Consider the following 16,483-nt stretch of genomic DNA (forward strand, 5'->3'; position numbering starts at 1 on the left):
TAATTTTGCATTTTTGAAGAATGACAGCGCGGGAGAGAAACACCATTAAGAACAAAAGAAAAGGATTCTTCAGAGAAACAGTAATGGAAGCTGGCAAACGTGGAACGGATTTTCCCAGAATGAAAACAAATTCGAGGTGCTAAACATGATGAAAAACTTTAAAAGAAGAGATGAAGTAAAATGCAAACAGTAGTCAGGTGGGAGACACTGGCCTGTTCTGCCCCCTGGTGTTGTAACACTGAATGTTTTGTGTATTTTTGGTTTTTCAGTCAGCATACCAAGTAAGGGTTTCATCGCGGCCATTGGTATATAGATGTCCCTTCCCTTTGTCCTCGTTCCCTACTGCTCTCTTGTGCCTCTCTCCATTCTCTTTGTCCTCTTCCTTTTCCCCAGTGGCCTCCCTTTCTGCTCTCATCTCCTATATACATACATTTTTATATTTAGATTCCGCACAGAAGAAGAACTTAGTGCTTGTTCAGGTCTGACTTTTTGCTTAGCATAATCTTGGGTTCTGTCCACCTTCCTGTATGTCTGAATAGCTTTCACTGTGCATACGTACCGCAGTTTGAAGCGCACCTATTGCTGGACCCCTTGCCTATTCCACCACTCGGGCTGTGAAGAGCACAGTGAGTGTGGATGCCTTGAACCTCTTGGTTAGATCCAGCATGAGGTCTTTTGTTTTGCTGCTGCAGCTGCTTTAACCGCCTTCAAAGATTTTTTTGTTTGCTGCTGGTACAGAAAATGTATTTTACGTGTTGGAGAGATATTGGAGAGCTGTTAAAAGGCTAGGCTCACAGCCAGAATGTCAAAATGCATTTTTGTTTATGTAAAATTTTCATAACAAAACTTACTGTATAGCCATTATTACTATTTTTATGTTGTGGAAGTGAGTGTTCACCATGGCCTTCACTTGAAATCCTTATGTTTCTGCCTTCCAAATGCTTGGCTTAAAGGTCTATGCTACTATGCCTTGCCATTTTTTACCATTTCCAAGCAGAGAGTTCAGTGGCATTAAATACAATGTTTTACAATCACACTTTTTTTTTTGGTTTTTACGAGACAGGGTTTCTCTGTATTGTTTTGGAGGCTGTCGGTCCAGCCCAGCCTCAAACTCACAGAGATCCGCCTGCCTCTGCCTCCCGAGTGCTGGGATTAAAGGCGTGTGCCACCACTGCCCGGCTACAATCACACTTTTTAAAAAAAAAGAGTCTCTTATAGCACAGGCTCACCTTGGAATTTGATCTATGGCCAAGGGTGACCTTGAACTTCTGATTCCCCTGCTTCTACCTCCCATCTTGCGGGATTACAGGTGTGCACCACCATACCTGGCTTCTTATTGTTTTGCCGTAGGGTCTTGTTAGTCTCAAATTCATAAGCAGCAAGCTTATGGTAATTTGTTGTGTCTGTTGTGTGTACAGCATTCAGGGTTTAGCAAAGGACGTGGACTGAGTTGTACTCTCAGTCCATGTTGTTTTAGTTCTACCATATTGTTTGCAGTGGAAGGGCGGAGATGTGTTGCTCGTGACGACAGCAGAAAGCTACCGCAGGATGAACCTGAGCATCTGTGCACATCAGTGGGTGAGGCTTAGGTGAATACAGTGCTGTTGAGAATGACGAGGCGGAGTCTGAGAGATGCTGACGCTGGTCTCTGAGGCACAAACGGTGTATCACAAGACTGGACCGGGAGGAAAGGAACACTGAGGAAGACAGCTCTCTTCAGCTCCTCGTCCTCAGGCAGACATGCTGTGTGGTGTGCTATTTGTTGAGGGAGAGTGGTCCCACCTAGTTCCATGAGCCAAGCTGACTGGGGCTCTGGGAGGCTAAGGCCTCCTTCTCCTTGGACTCGCTGGCTCACTTGAGTGCTTAGCATGGCCATTCCTTCTACCACCTGGTGCTAGCTCACTGATTGGTAGAAAGATGGCGTGAGTAAGCTTGTTATTCACTCTTCATCAGTATTTTACCTGCTTATTCTATATCCTGAAAAGGTGGAGGCTTAATTGAAGTGAGGTTGGGGGCAGGACTGTAGCTCAAGCTTCCAGAACACACTGCTGTGTGGAACCTGAACAGTATACAGTTGTCCTCTGTGCCACTCCTGCCCTGGTAGCACAGTACTCGGTAGCGGGATGGTAGACTGGGTGGCGGCTACCTATGTCCCTTTCCTAAGGATCTCTGCCTGAGGCTTCAGGTCTGGGACTCCAGGATGCCTCCAGACCAGTAGGTAGTGACTTTTCTGTTTTCTTCTATCTTCTGTTCTTCAAAATCAGTGTCTTCCACTGGTTGCTCCACATAACCATGAGCTCTTTTCTCTGCTTCGATGTCCACTGTTCAGTGCTGTCATTATAGTTCAGATTATCATGGGGCCAGGCCTCTCATGCTCTTCAGTTGTCACAGAGTTATGGGTGGGTTCATGGCTTCCTTTATAATAAGATTGCCAACTTAACTTCCTGGGCTCAGATGAGAGATGGCTGGGGCTTTGGATGCCCAGAAGTAGCTGCTCTCGGGAACAGGCTTTCTCTCTACGAGGGTGGATGTCCGCGCAAGGTGGCGCATCTGCGGGGCGGTTCTAGTGTGCTCTCCTTTCACTCGCTTATGTACTACACAACATCCCCTTTATGGAGTGCCTTGTGGAGAGGTGGAGCCTTCACAGATGGGTGGTTGGAGGTCTCTCTGTACTTGTCTTGGGCACCTCAATTGCACAGGCACTTTCACTGCCTCTAAGCACTTGATTCCAAAGGGCTAATTGAGATGTCTATTAACATATCAAAGCAGACATTGGTGGCCAAGTTCTCCCAGTATCCCTCAGTCCCTACCTGTTGAGGAGTCCTCCTGGCTGCCATACCCTGCCCACTACCCTGAAGCCCAACTACTGGTCTTGGCTTCCCTCCTCCCTAGTTCCTCTGGCCCCTATGTAACTTGCCACTTTAAGCAGCATGTGTCTCTTGGCCCAGGCTGCCCTATTTGGTCAGTGGTGACTTGCTCTCCTTCCTGTCTCCTCACGTGGCCTGGCTCAATCTGGACTCTCCCAGATGTCTCCATCTCTACCTGCTTTCTCCCTTATATCTGTAATAAAAACCTCAACCCACAGGAGCAGTCAGTCATGTCCTCCTTTTATTTCTTTTTTTCATTCAGTTCACAGATAATGCCTCCAATCCCAAGATGCTTCTTAGTCCATTGTCTGTGTTAGGTGTTAAGCAGATTTCCAAACAAGTAGATCTGCTTCTCTTCAGCAGGATACATACAAGATCACATGACTTGCTGAAGCTGGGGAGGTCCTAATTGGTATCTGGATTTTTGCCAAAAGCTAAAAAACCCAGAAACCAAAGACACACTATCTTACCAGAGGGGCCGAGTTTAAATAGAAATGAGCTAGTGGTTAAGTTCAGGGTCTTCACATATAAGCACAAATCACTGTGAACAGTGACAGCTTTCTTAAAGTAACAGACATGGAACAGTGATGACAGGAGGGTATAGGGAAGGGCCAGGGATAATCCACAGTTTGCTGTTTAGTGGGGCAGGGTCCTTTTTCAATGGCAGAGCCAACTTCTGACACCCTAAACACAGGAATAGTGAGCTGACGAAACTGGGCCATCAACCACTCATCCCAACTTGTCTCCAACAGTTGCCTCAGTAACTATGCCACAAGCCAAGGGAGAGCCCAAACATTTCTAAATGACTTTCAGATTGCTCCACAGATGCCGTTATATAGTCCAAAGGTGGATAATGCTCAAGCTGGGGGCAGAGGAGGAGGGGTAAGAGATGGATGGAGAAGGGAGACAGATGTTCTCTAGTCCACCGAATTTTTGAGTTAGTTGCTTAGTGTGATAGGTTTCTCCTTTCACATTTGTCTTAAAAATATATTCAATGATTTGTTTCCAAACAAATAAAATCAGTCTTTCTCTCCCATTACTCCTTTCTGTCTTCTCTGAAAAAGTTTCCAAATCTTTCTGGAAAGCTTAAATCCAAGGGCAGTAGTAAACCGATTTGGGTTTGTAAATATAAGGAGGTTGACCCTAATCTGTGACAGTCACCATGTAGTTTTTAACAGTTGCATGACAACCGTGTATTTTTGTTGTATGAGAACAGAAAGAAGTCTCGGGAAGTCTATGGTCAGTTTGGATAGCTTCTTTCCTCGAACCTGGGGGAGCAAGCAGACAGTAGCTGGTGATCCTGGCAACACCATCTGGTACAAGCAGTGAGATGTGTAGGTCTACACTGGAAAGAAAGACTGTGAGGGGGTGTGAATCCACCCGAGGATGAGCACACCTGCTTAGTTTATCTTGGAGGAAGAAAGTGTCTTCTTCATTCTCTGTGTTGCAATAATCAGACCCACCGTTTGTCTGGGATGATAATGTGTATAATGGTAAACTCATCCCTCATCAGTTTCCCACAGAGTACTCCACATGTTTCTATGTCACGGGCAGTGTTAGCATTGGTGAGCCGGGGAAACTTGGCATAGCTTCAAGGTGTCATACATATGGTGCGATCCACTGATGATGAGAACATTGCTGTGCTGCGCAGCACTCCAGGTCTGGAAGACCTGGCTACCACTGGTGACTCAGCTAGCTTTAGGGCTGTGTTGCAGTCTGAAGCCTGTGGATAGCACCCAGGTTGTGAATGCTCATCCGAGGCTTATCTAAATCAGGCCCGAGCAGCCCTCTGGGTTTGGGTCTATCTTGCTAAGCTCTTGCACAATTTTTAGTCACTCTTTTTCCAGCTCCTGGTTCTGGATCATCTCCTCAAAGGCATGGAACTGTTTCTGTTCTAACTCATGCAGCTTTTGCTCTCTCCCCAGCTCTTGCTGGGTGGCCATGTGCTGGGGAAGTCAGCCCTGCTTCTCTTTATATTGCTCTCATTCTTGGGTGTGTATACAAACTGCTTCTGGTTATTCTGCTTGGAAAAGTGAGTTCTTTAATTTCTTGACTGTGTCTTCTCAGGAATGACAGCTGATTTGTAATCCCAGTATCTGGGGATTTTGCTCTGTGAAGGACTTGATGTACTTGTTATAGAGGATAAAGGCATGTTCAATGTTGCTTTCTTCAGAGTAAACGGATGTCTTGTAGATGACTTGAACTGACAGGGTGTGGAGTATTGAATCACACCGTATTCTCAATTTGGGGAAGGAGAAAGGATCTTTACTGTGTCTTTGAGTGGAAGGGAGATGTTTCCATGGTCAGGCATCAGGACCAAAAACTTTGGAGTCAGATTTCTGCCTTCAGAATACAGCCTCATTGGAAGAGTCTGTTGTTTCGAGCTCCATTATGTTTGAAGACAGGTATTTCCTGACACCAGTGGTGTCAGTTACAGATACAAACCATACAGTAATATGGTTGCTGAAGCTAAATAGCACGTGTGTCCAATATGAGAGACTGCTCACTGGTCCCTGGTCACTTGGAAGGATCCATATTTGTTTATGGACAACTACATGGAAACACCACAAAGTTCTAACAAATGCTGATAGGGTTAGAGGGAGAAAGATGTCATAAAGCAGGTAGTATCCAATAAAAAGGCCAGATTCCTAGCCAAAAAATGGGATTGGGTGGCAAGAATGGCAGGAGACCTACAGTTGTTCCTGAATGGCTGAGTCGAGGCAGGTGAAAGCTTGCAAGGCAGGTGTGGCAGTTCCTCGTTCCCCACTTTTTAGGTTAGGGAGATCATTTCAGTGTTTCTTATATGTATGTTCTTATCAAAGTTACTTATGGCTTGCAGGAAATATTTTCATTAGTTCCCACATGGGGCAGATCATGGTCTTAAGGAGTAAGATTGCCCTGGGAACAAAGTGCCAAGCATGGGATGAGGTGCTAAGGCAGGAGGCCCTTCAGGGACTGATGATGTCTTGAGGAGCAATGGGAAAGGAGTCACTTGAACTGAGTCTTGGAATAGTATTTCCCAGTGCACAGAGCTAGGAAGGGCATCCAAGGCAGGCCAGAGCACAACACTACAATATGCTTGAGAATTTAAAGAAACAGGAAATTTATCCTGTGCCAAAGTTCTTCACTTTATCCCTCTTCAAAGTTCTCTTCGTTGAAGTGGACTGTGTTTTCAGCATCAAAGTCTTTTATAAATCCCTTGAAGTCTGAAACTTGTATAGGATTCTACAGGCTTCCTTCCACTTTCTGCTTGGATTCTAGACCCACTCCACAGAAGGGAGTTCACATCTATACTATAAACGTGATCAAAAGCTCAAGGCAGAGGAGGTCACAGACATGAGTGGCGGGAGTTACTTCTGATGTTTGAATACGATATTCTCATCAAATGCTTTTCATGTGTTTGTGTTGATGTCATTAGATCAGTGCTGCTGTTTGCTTTTGTTGGAGAAGCTTCTCTTTGCTCTGGACAGCAATTAGTGAAGAGACTCACACATAACTGGTTAGGAATCAGGGACTCTTTGGGATGCTCGGCCCTAAGTGGGACATCTGAGTCACCTCCTCCAAGGCTCAGGGAACATTGCGGAAGAGGGGGCGGAAAGAATGTAAGAGCCAGAGGAAGGGGCTCAGCAGTGTGGAGTACTATTTTCCAGGTATGATGTGGCTGTGGCCCTCTCTGACTTCCAGCAGCTCTGATTACCTATACAAAACCTGTATAAGATTTAGTTCATCGACATTGTTACAGAGCAGGGAGCATCTGGTGAGGCCCTGCTAGTCCTTGAGGACTTATAGGCAGTTTAAGGGTTGCTAGGGGAGAGGGCCTCAAAAGGGACCACCCTTCCCTGAGGATCTATGGACAATTAGTGGGACCTGGGCGGAGTTAGAGACACTTGCTCTAGTGGTATAGCTACTGGTAAGTTGTCCTGTTCCTGTAATAACCCTAATTGAACTCGTTGATTCACCAAGGGGAGAGTAGGGGAAGAATGGTTGAAAAGTGGATCGGCAGGAATGAGAGGGTTCATGAGGGGTGAATGTGGTCAAAGTATGTTATATATACATGAATGAAAGTAACCAAGTGAAACCCTCTGTTTTGTTATTAGCATATTGATATGTTAATAAAAATGAAACTAAAACAACAATCAAGTAAACAACTTGGCCTATTAAGAGGATGCCCATATGGGGCTTCATCCTTTCAACATTGGAGGAGTCTGTTAAAATAGTACATGTTGGCTAGGGATGCAGCTTAGTGAGAGAATTTTTATCTAGCATGGACAAAGCCCTGAGGTCAGGGCTTCTCTCTCTCTCTCTCTCTCTCTCTCTCTCTCTCTCTCTCTCTCTCTCTCTCTCTCTCTCTCTCTCTTTTAATGTATGCTTTTGTTTTTACTTTTTCTTGTCTGATTTTTTGAGACAGGGTTTCTCTATGTAGCCCCTGGCTGTCCTAGAACTCGCTCTGTAGACCAGGCTGTCCTGGAACTCAGAGATCTGCCTTCCTGTGCCTCTTAAGTGCTGGTACTAGAGGTGTGTGTCACCACCACCTGGCTTATTTTTACTTTGAGTGTTTGCCTGCATGAGTGTCTCTGTATCACATGTGTGCAGTGCCTGCAGAAGCCAGAAGAGAGCATTGTAGACCCTGGTACTGAAGTTGTTAAAGGTTGTCAGCCACATGTGGGTGCTGGGAGTAGGCTCCAGTCCTCTATAAGAGCAGATAGTGCTCTTATAGAACCTGAAATCCAAAGGAACAGTGATAGTGATAGCACAGCCAACTCTGGTGGGTGTCACTCCAGACCCCGAACAAACTGCTGCAGCCTGAGCCTGGGGGTCAAGGGTTCCCTTCGAATGAAACATCTGCTGAATCCCAAACTGTTAAGAGAGAATTTTAGCAGCAGCAGGCCCAGGAACAGGGCTCTCAGCTTTCTCAGAACGCTGGTGGTGCTTGGCTTCATCCTGCCTCTCTTAGTTATTTGTGTGTGTGTGGTAGTTTTAATAAGATGTCTGCTGTAGTCTTGGCATTTGATGCTTGGTCCCCAGCTGGTACTGTTTGGGAAGGTTTAGGAGGGTGGGCTTATTGGAGGAAGTATGCCACTGGGAGCAGACTTTCAGACTTAAGGCCTGGCACTGTATCTAGTTTCCTTTCTGCTTTGTGCTTGTGATTCAAGATGTGAGCCTTCAGCTCCCTCCTCTTACCACTGTGCCTTGGCTCAACCATCGTGGACTTTACCCCTTTGGAACTGTAAGCCCAAATGGACTTCCTTCTGTAAGTTCCCTTGATCATGGTGTTTGTCACAGCAGTAGAAAGTAACTAGGACAATATGATAATGAGTTTGTAAATTTTTTTACTTTTGGTGATGGTGTGCTCATATTTTTATGATGTTTATTTGAAGTTTGGTGAAGTATTCAGAGATAAGATAGCAGATTTGTAAATGTAAATTTCTTTGGCCTACAAATGAGCACTATGATTTTATATTATCAAAAGTTTTTAAAATTTGTTTTCATTTTATGTGTGTGTGTTTTGCATGTCTGTATATAAATGTACCAATTTTTTTTTTTGTGTGTGTGTAGTGGTGAGGAAGTCTCTTGGGACTAGTTACAGGGGGTTGTGAACTGCCATGTGGATGCTGGGAATTGAAACAGGTCCTCTGTAAGAACATCAGATATGCTCTTAACTAACGGAGCCCTCTCTCCATCTCATATTATCAAAAATTTCTTGAGCTTCTGCTATTGTCTTTCCTTAGAGATATTTCAGTACTAACTGGTCTGCTGCCTCCAAATGTTACTGAGGTTTTGGTATCCTTTAGTGGTCACCAGACAATACCGGGAAAATCAGGGTCGCCTTTTAGAGTTCTTAGTCTCATTAATAAAAGAATTTAAGTGTGGACGCAAATGGAAACTTGAGGACAATTTTATTAGCGTTTAAAAGAAAACCCTCCCAAGGCAGGCAAGCTGTGAGCCTCAGTTGAGAGAAGGGAAAATCCATGCTGTGTAAGCGAGCATGGAGGTCAGACATGTGGCAGAGGAGCAGTCACGTGGTGGAAGGGGGGCTTTAGAGAAAGAGTAAGCCCACAGTGTTAGGAAACCATGCTTAGAAAAGAGGAAGAAGAAAAAGAAAAGCTATGTTTTGTGAGTGATTTAGAAAAGTGGCCAGACTTACATGGCTGCAGCTTGTTTGCAAGCTTTGGATGCCTTTTCCTTTTTCTCCCTCGTATTTGTGTCTGTGTGAATGTGTATGTTCACATGCCGTAGCACACAATGTGGAGGTCAGAGAATAATCCACAGGAGACAGTTCTTCTCTTTTACCATGTGAGTTCCAGGGATTGAACTCAGGTCAATAATGGCTTGGAAGCGAGTGCCTTTACTTGCTGAGCCAACTTACTTGTTTTGTGACGGTCCCATGTAGCTCAGGATGGACTTTTCCTTGCTATGTAACCGAGGATGTCTACATTTCTGACTGTCCTGTCTCTACCCTTCAAATGCTGGAGTTAGAGGACAAACAGTTGTGTGGGGCTGGAGACTGAACTCGGGGCTCTGGGCATGCCGTGGCAGTACCTACCAACTGACCTGCACCTCCGGCCTCTCTTACTCTTTAAAACCCTGAGGCAGCATCAGTGTTCTTTCATGTTCGTAAATATTTAAAATGTTTTTATCGACTAAACAGTGTCTTTCTTACATATCTGAACTACAATTAAGCATTTATGTATTGTCAAAAGTACTTTGAACCTTTTCTATATACAAATTCTCAGTAAACACTGATGCATATAAGTGCGATGTTCATTTCTGGGTAAACATAAATAAATACTTTTAAAAGTTATTTTCACAAGAACTTAAAATGTTTACTGTTTTAAAATTTCATGTATGTTAGTGTTTTTCCTGTGTGTGTGTACCACACATGTGCCGCCATGCTCCCTGCCATGATGCTCATGCTTTCTCTTATAAGCTACGTTAACCATGGTGTCTCCTCACAGTAGAACAATAAGACAGTTAGCAGCTGCCATGCAGATTCTGAGAACTGGGGTCCTGTGTACTCACTTCATATACAAGCTATCTCTAGCCCATCAAGTAATTTTTAATAAATTCTATGTGGCATTTGAAAGAGGAACTTTATAGAGTCATGATGAATTAAAGTTCGTGTGTTTAACTACCAGCTACCATATTAGGTCCAGGCTGTGCCTCACAGCCTTTGTTGCTAGACTTTGGTTAGTAATCTGTAGTGTTCCTGGAGGCATTACTATGTTGTGTGCTCATCTGGTATGGTGGAGGACAAAACAAGGTGTGGAGGAGTCAGGCTTAGAGTCTGCTGAGTCAGAACATTATGAGGAGTGAATGTTTGCTATTGACATGAGCACAGCCATGGCAAGGACCCTAGTACCTCAGACACATGGAAATGGCAAAGCCTTTCTCTGGTTCAAGTATGAGTGTTTACAAGTTTCTGGGGTATAGTGTCGTTGGTGCCCTTCATCAGAGCAAACACAGCCCACCTGATCCCAGCTTTTCTGTATATGTGTCATTTCTTTATTCCTGTGTCGCTCCAGCCAGGTTTCCAGAGTCAAGCCATGCATGCTAGCTGCAGCGGAATGTGAGAAATGAGCTGGGCATGAGGGCTGGAAAGGGAAGGAGTTGAGGGGTATTCCCATGTAGGATGCTCTCTCCTGGAGACTGGAGCTGGGTAGTGAGGGAGAAAAGGAATCCAAGATGGCTGGAGACTTGAGTATCACCTGGAGCTGTGGATGGAGTTTGAGTGAAGAGAAGGCGAATTCAGTATAGAATGTCTTTGAAATACTGTCAGTTATCAAAGATGTTAAGAAGGCAGAAGTAAGGCTTTGCAAGTCAAACCCTGCAGGTGCAGATTTCTGACCCTAAAATTTGTGGACATTCATCCCGAATCCTGTATTTTTTCCTAATAAAGTTTAAACTTCACCAGTCTGCCTTTTGGACAACACAGGACCGTAAACTAAGTTGCAGTGCAACTTCACCTTGTTCATCCTAGAAAAACAAAACAAAACAGCGTGCAGGATATGTGCGTGACGGTGGGTGTATATGTGCCATAGTATATGGAAATCAGAGGACAACTGTCAGTGGATGGTTTTCTCCCTTTTTCCTGTCAGATCCAGGGACTGAACTCAGATTGTCAGGTTTGTGCCATTTGGACACCAGCCTACCTGGCTCATCTTAGTGGTGTAATATCTAATGTTTCAGGTTCATCGCAGCTTTCCGTCCCTCAGACTAGTTGTGATTGGACAGTGAGTGCTTAGATCTAACAGGTTCTCAGAGACCTACCAGGATTGACATGGCTCCCATCCTGTAATGCATAAATTAACTATAAAAGGTGTGGGTGGGATTCAGAAATCCACAAGAGTGCAATATGCTGGAGCTAGTCACTCATAGGCATGAGGGGTTTGTGTGGGTCTGGGTCAGCCTTGGCCCTTGAAGGAGTCTTGTGTGTAGGGAGTAGTACAGAGGTGATTCAGTGGCCTCGAGGCTGTTTTGTCCCATCAAGAATCAGCCCACAGTGAGGACCAAGAGAACACTGTATACACTGCCCACACCAGTGTCCTATGGGAAAGAGCCAGAGGACCAGGGAATCCACACTAGAGACAGATACTGGGTTTCAAGCTTCAAGCTGAAGATCAGAGAAGCAAAGCAGCCAAGCCACTAAATCTTACCTTTACCCAGCTAAAATGGCAATTCTTTCTTCACAAATCCTCAGAGACAAAAGCTCTGAGTTCCTGTCTCTTCCTCCTTGTATTCCTTTCTCTGCCCAGCCATATCCTCCTGCCTCTACCTCCCTAGTGCTGGGATTAAAGGCGTGAATCCTGTTACTCTTCACTCTTGTGTAGGGCAGGGTGGCTTTGAACTCAGATCCACCTGCCTCTCTCCTGAGTCCTGGAATTAAAGGTGTGTGCCACTACTGCCTAGCTTCTACAGCTAACTAGTGTGGCTGGCATTGCTTTCTGATCCTTCAGGCAATCTTTATTAAATGATTAATAATATATCACCACACCAAAGGCATTTGACAGGGTAAAGAGGGGGTAGGAAAGACCCAGGGAGATGCAGCACATTACATATTTCACTCATTCTTTATGCACAGCGAATGGATTTCTTGTCTTCCGTTTCCACTTTCCCCATTGTTTTTATTACTTGCTGATGGAAGTATATCTCTTTCAGTGAAGCCTTCTTCCTTTCCCTCCCTCCCTCCCTCCCTCCCTCCCTCCCTCCCTCCCTCCCTCCCTCCCTCCCTCCCTCCCTCCTTCCCTCCCTCCCTCCCTCCTTTTTAAGGCAGGCTCTCACTATGTAGTTCTGCATGACCTGGAACGTGCTATATAGATCAGGCTGGCCTTGAACTCACAGAGGTTCTCCTATCTTTGTCAGTGAAAGCTTTATAAATAATAAATTCCTTAGTAGATATCTTTTTTTTTTGGTTGATATCTTTTTTTTTTGTAAAGATTTTATTTATTGTGACTACAACATCTTGCTTCATGTATATGTCTGCACACCAGGAGAGGGCACCAGATCTCATCATGGATGGTTGTGAGCCACCATGTGGTTGCTGGGAATTGAACTCAGGACCTCTGGAAGAACAACAGTGCTCTTAACCTCTGAGCTATCTCTCCAGTCCGGTTGATATCTTTTAAGTCTTTTAAATTATACTTATTTGTCGGGCAGTGGGGATGGTGTGCACCTTTAATCCCAGCACTTGGGAGGCAGAGGCAGGCCAGTCTCTGTGAGTTCAAGGCCAGCTTAGTCTACAAAGCAAGTTCTGGGACAGCCAGAGCTGTTACACACAGAAACCCTGTCTTGTAAAACCAATCAATAAGCAAGCAAACAAATAAAGTTACACTTATTTATTGTGTGTGTGTTTGTGTATCTATGTACAATTTGCAGGAATTGGGTTTCTTCTCCCACCAGGTGTGTCTCGGGGATTGAACTCAGGTTATTTGATTTGGAGGCAAGTGCTCTTACCCCAGAGCCGTCTTAGTGTTCCTCTCCTCTCCTGACTTTTAATGGTATAACTTTGTATAAATTCCACATTGACAGTCTTCTTCATTGAAACTCAGAAAGTCCTGTTGTTGTGCCCAAGTTACAAAGTGCCCAGAGAACACCAGGAAGACCCACCAGATTGCAAAAGCAAGGTTTAATGATTGTTCATCACCCATGACAGGGACCCTGTCTGGCTTGCTGTCGCAGCAGCCTCCAGAGGGAGTGAAGTTCCCTGTCTACTGCTAGGTTTTATAGACAAAAGTTACAGGATTACATCAGTAGGTACGGGTTGGTTTCTGATTGGTTGACATTTGAGAACAATTAGGAGAATTTCTCAAAGTCATATTTTGGCATGATATACCTGTGTAGCAATTAAATTCTCATTGGTCAGCGCTGAGGGAACATTCTGTGGTTTCTATGATATTGTCTTGTTACTTGCAGGTGGCCTGTTGTACATAGATACCAATAGTTTTCAGAACTATATCCTGGAGACTACAGGGGAGGTTTTGGTCCCCCCTGAAGTTTCTTTTGTGGTCAAACAGTTCCCAGGAACCAAGTATCTAGGAGGCTGGGGGTGGGGTCTGGAGTTTCTTTGTGTTAAGTTTTGGCCCTAGACTCTAGGAGGCCAGAGGATCTGGAGTTTCCTTGTGTCAGAGGCCTACGTGTGTTTTCTGCAGCCTGTCATGGCTGCTAAAGCAGGGGGCTGAGTGAGGGTCTGGTCCCTTCATTTTTAAAAGGGAAGCCTTTGAGTTTAGTTTACCCCTTTCACCTGCCACCAATGAGGATGTCGACTGTTGGCCTGGAAGCTTTTCTTTTAGTTTTTAATTAGCATTCCTTTGATTTGTTCTGACTTTCCAACACCACCTCATTCGTGTGTGTGTGTGTGTGTGTGTGTGTGTGTGTGTGTGTGTGTGTGTGTGTGTGTGGTGCTGAGGATGGAATCATTACTGTGGTAAACTGGCCATTTAGTTCCTAGGTGGTTGGAACTAGCTTTCAGGAAGAATGTGGAAGACTTTGGAGCTGTGGCTAGAGAAACTCTAGAATGCTGCAAGTAGAGCTTAACAGGTTATTCTGGTGAGGCTTTGGAAGACCAAATTGCCAGCAGAAATAGTGGAAGCCTGGGTCATGCTGCTTCAGAGGGGACTAAGAACTCTGTTAGTGGTGGCGAGTAACTTTAATCCCTGCCCTGAGGAGGCAGCAGCAGGCAGATTGGCCAGAGTCTACATAGTGAGTTCCAAGCCAGTGAGGGCTGTGTAGTGACACCCCATCTCAAAACAAAATAAAACACGTGATGGTGGAGATTTGAAGAAAAGGGAACTGTTGTGGACTGCTGAAGGAAGTGCCACCATGGACATCAGCTTTCAGTGTCTCAAACAACAACAAAATAGATTCACAGTCTGACCCAGTCCAGACATCACAGAGATACTTGCACATAAGTGTTTATTAAAGCATCTTTCACAACAGTTAAGTTATAGAACCAACCTAGCTAACCACGGACAGAGGAGAGTTAAAGGAAAGGTAACATATATACACAATGGAATAGTAAAATAAATTATATTTATTTTATTGCATGTACATTTGCCTGAATGTATGTTCAAATGAGGGTGTTGGATACCCTGAAGCAGGAGTTACAGACAGTAGTGAGCCACCATGGGGGCGCTGGGAATTGAACCGGAGTCCTCTAGAAGAGCAGACAGTGTTCTTAACCACTGAGCCATCTCCCCACCCCCCACAGTGGAATATTCCTCAGTCAAAAAGAAGAGTGAAATTATGTTGCTTCCTGTAAGTGGATGCTAGGGTAAAAAACATTAAGTTCATAAAGTCACGTTTTCTCTCATTGATGGATCCTAGGTTTTCTATAGACACATAAAATAATGTGTGCATATACACATGTGACATGAACATGGAAGAAAGCTGAACCAAGGAACAAGTGAGAGAAAGAGGAGAGGAGGGTAGTAAGGGCAGGGAGGGCATGTACATTATATACTTGCTGGAAAATGTCTTTATGTATAATAAAGCCAGTACTATATATAATCAATATGTAGCAACAACAACAACGTGTTTGAGAAACTTTAAAAAGGAAAGATAACCCGGGTGGTGGTGGCGCACACCTTTAATCCCAGCACTCAGGAGGCAGAGGCAGGCAGATCTCTGTGAGTTTGAGGCCAGCCTGGTCTACAGAGAGTTCCAGGACAGGCTTCAACACAATACACAGAAACCCTGTCTGTCCTGGAAAAACCACAAAAAAAGGGGGGGATAATGGGACTGGAGAGACAAGTCGTTAAGAGCACCTGAGTTTGGTTCCCAGCACTTACATTGTGGTTCACAATTGTCTGTCCTCCATTTCTCTGGTGACTCTGGTGCCCCCTTGTGACCTATGTGGGCACTGCACAAATGTGACGCACATACACACTGCAGACAAATAGTCATACACTTAAAAGTGACTCTTAAGGAAAATGAAGATAATTACAAAGAGGAGCAGAGTGGATGTGAAATACAGCTGCTTGGGAACCTCTGGATACTAATCAATGACTTTTCTACTGTTTGGGCACAAGTTAGAGGCTCCATCCATACTTACTCCTACTTTTGTCCATTGAGTTTGACTGCTATGGTCATACTCAGGAGTCAGTTTTCATATTAGGGATTTACATTCGTGTCCTTTATCTCCCCATGGGATTGTGAACAATAGCACCATACATTTGTCAATAAAATATTTCATCCTAAGGCCAGCTTGCTTCTATCCCAGTTCTTGGAGTTTGGGCCTTAGCTGCCTGCCAGGATAAATCCTGGACACTTACTTCCCTGTGGCAGAAAGGAATGGCAGGGACAATCAGGGAAGTTAGTCACCATTTTTTTTTGGCCCTTCCGCCTATGCTGGATAGGACTGACACATGCCCTTCCTGTCACTTGAATCCACTACATCAGATCACCACATTATGTAAATAACATTACTCTCTACATGGCCTACTGTTCCTATATGGAAAACAAATCCTTTGCGGTGAACCCACTTTCTTGTATCCCGTTAATAGTTTTGGGGTCACCTGGTTACTCCACTTCTCTGCTCTGACTAAGGAACACTGGGTGCTCGAGTGCTGTGATCCAGCAAGCAGCATGTTTTCCCGGCAGCCTTGATTCCACGTGGGGCCCTGAGCATTCCAGTCCCTGATAAAGGCACTTAGGTTGTTGCTCAAAACCCCGGAAGAGTGCTAACCCTGAGCTCAATTCCATAAACCCTGCTGTGAACTCCACTCCCAGCCCCCTTGCTGTGGTTACACTGAGGCAGAATGGCCTTCTCTCCCTGTCCACCCAGGATCTGCTGCAGCCCCTCTGTGTTTGAACTTCCCTAGTGTGTTTCCGTCACCCTGGTATTTATCACTTCTTTCCTTTGTAGCCCAGCCAGCCACATCTTGAAATGGTTTGAAGAATTCCTCATCAGAAACATCTCTGATACTGCTTTGGAGGGCAGACTCCAGTCTCAGCGTTGGCAGAAAAAAAGACAAAAACCAAACCAGTTACTAATGACGTTTCTTTTAAAGGAAGGATTAAAATTTCATTAGTGTTTCTGTGGGTCAGGAATCTGGAGTGTGTCTTGGCTTTTAGGTGTGTCAGTGTCAGAATTCCCTCCCAACATGTTTCCAGAAAGTGGG

General features: G+C 44.8%; 1 long non-coding RNA gene across 8 annotated transcripts in view; it reads left to right on the plus strand.

The window, feature by feature from the left end:
• LOC106022317 overlaps window positions 1–16,483 on the plus strand; it is a 63,946-nt gene that overhangs the window by 3,108 nt on the left and 44,355 nt on the right. For 5 of the 8 annotated variants that reach the window (XR_005873901.1, XR_005873904.1, XR_005873905.1 and 2 more), the window contains exon 4: window positions 20–197. This is a non-coding gene — a long non-coding RNA (uncharacterized LOC106022317). Of the gene's footprint in view, window positions 1–19; window positions 7,001–16,483 lie in introns of those variants that run through there. The other 3 variants (XR_005873902.1, XR_001197332.3, XR_005873906.1) reach the window with 2 other exon arrangements.

Source organism: Mesocricetus auratus, unplaced genomic scaffold, assembly GCF_017639785.1.
Source record: "Mesocricetus auratus isolate SY011 unplaced genomic scaffold, BCM_Maur_2.0 Super-Scaffold_100676, whole genome shotgun sequence".
Taxonomy (NCBI): Eukaryota; Metazoa; Chordata; class Mammalia; order Rodentia; family Cricetidae; genus Mesocricetus; species Mesocricetus auratus.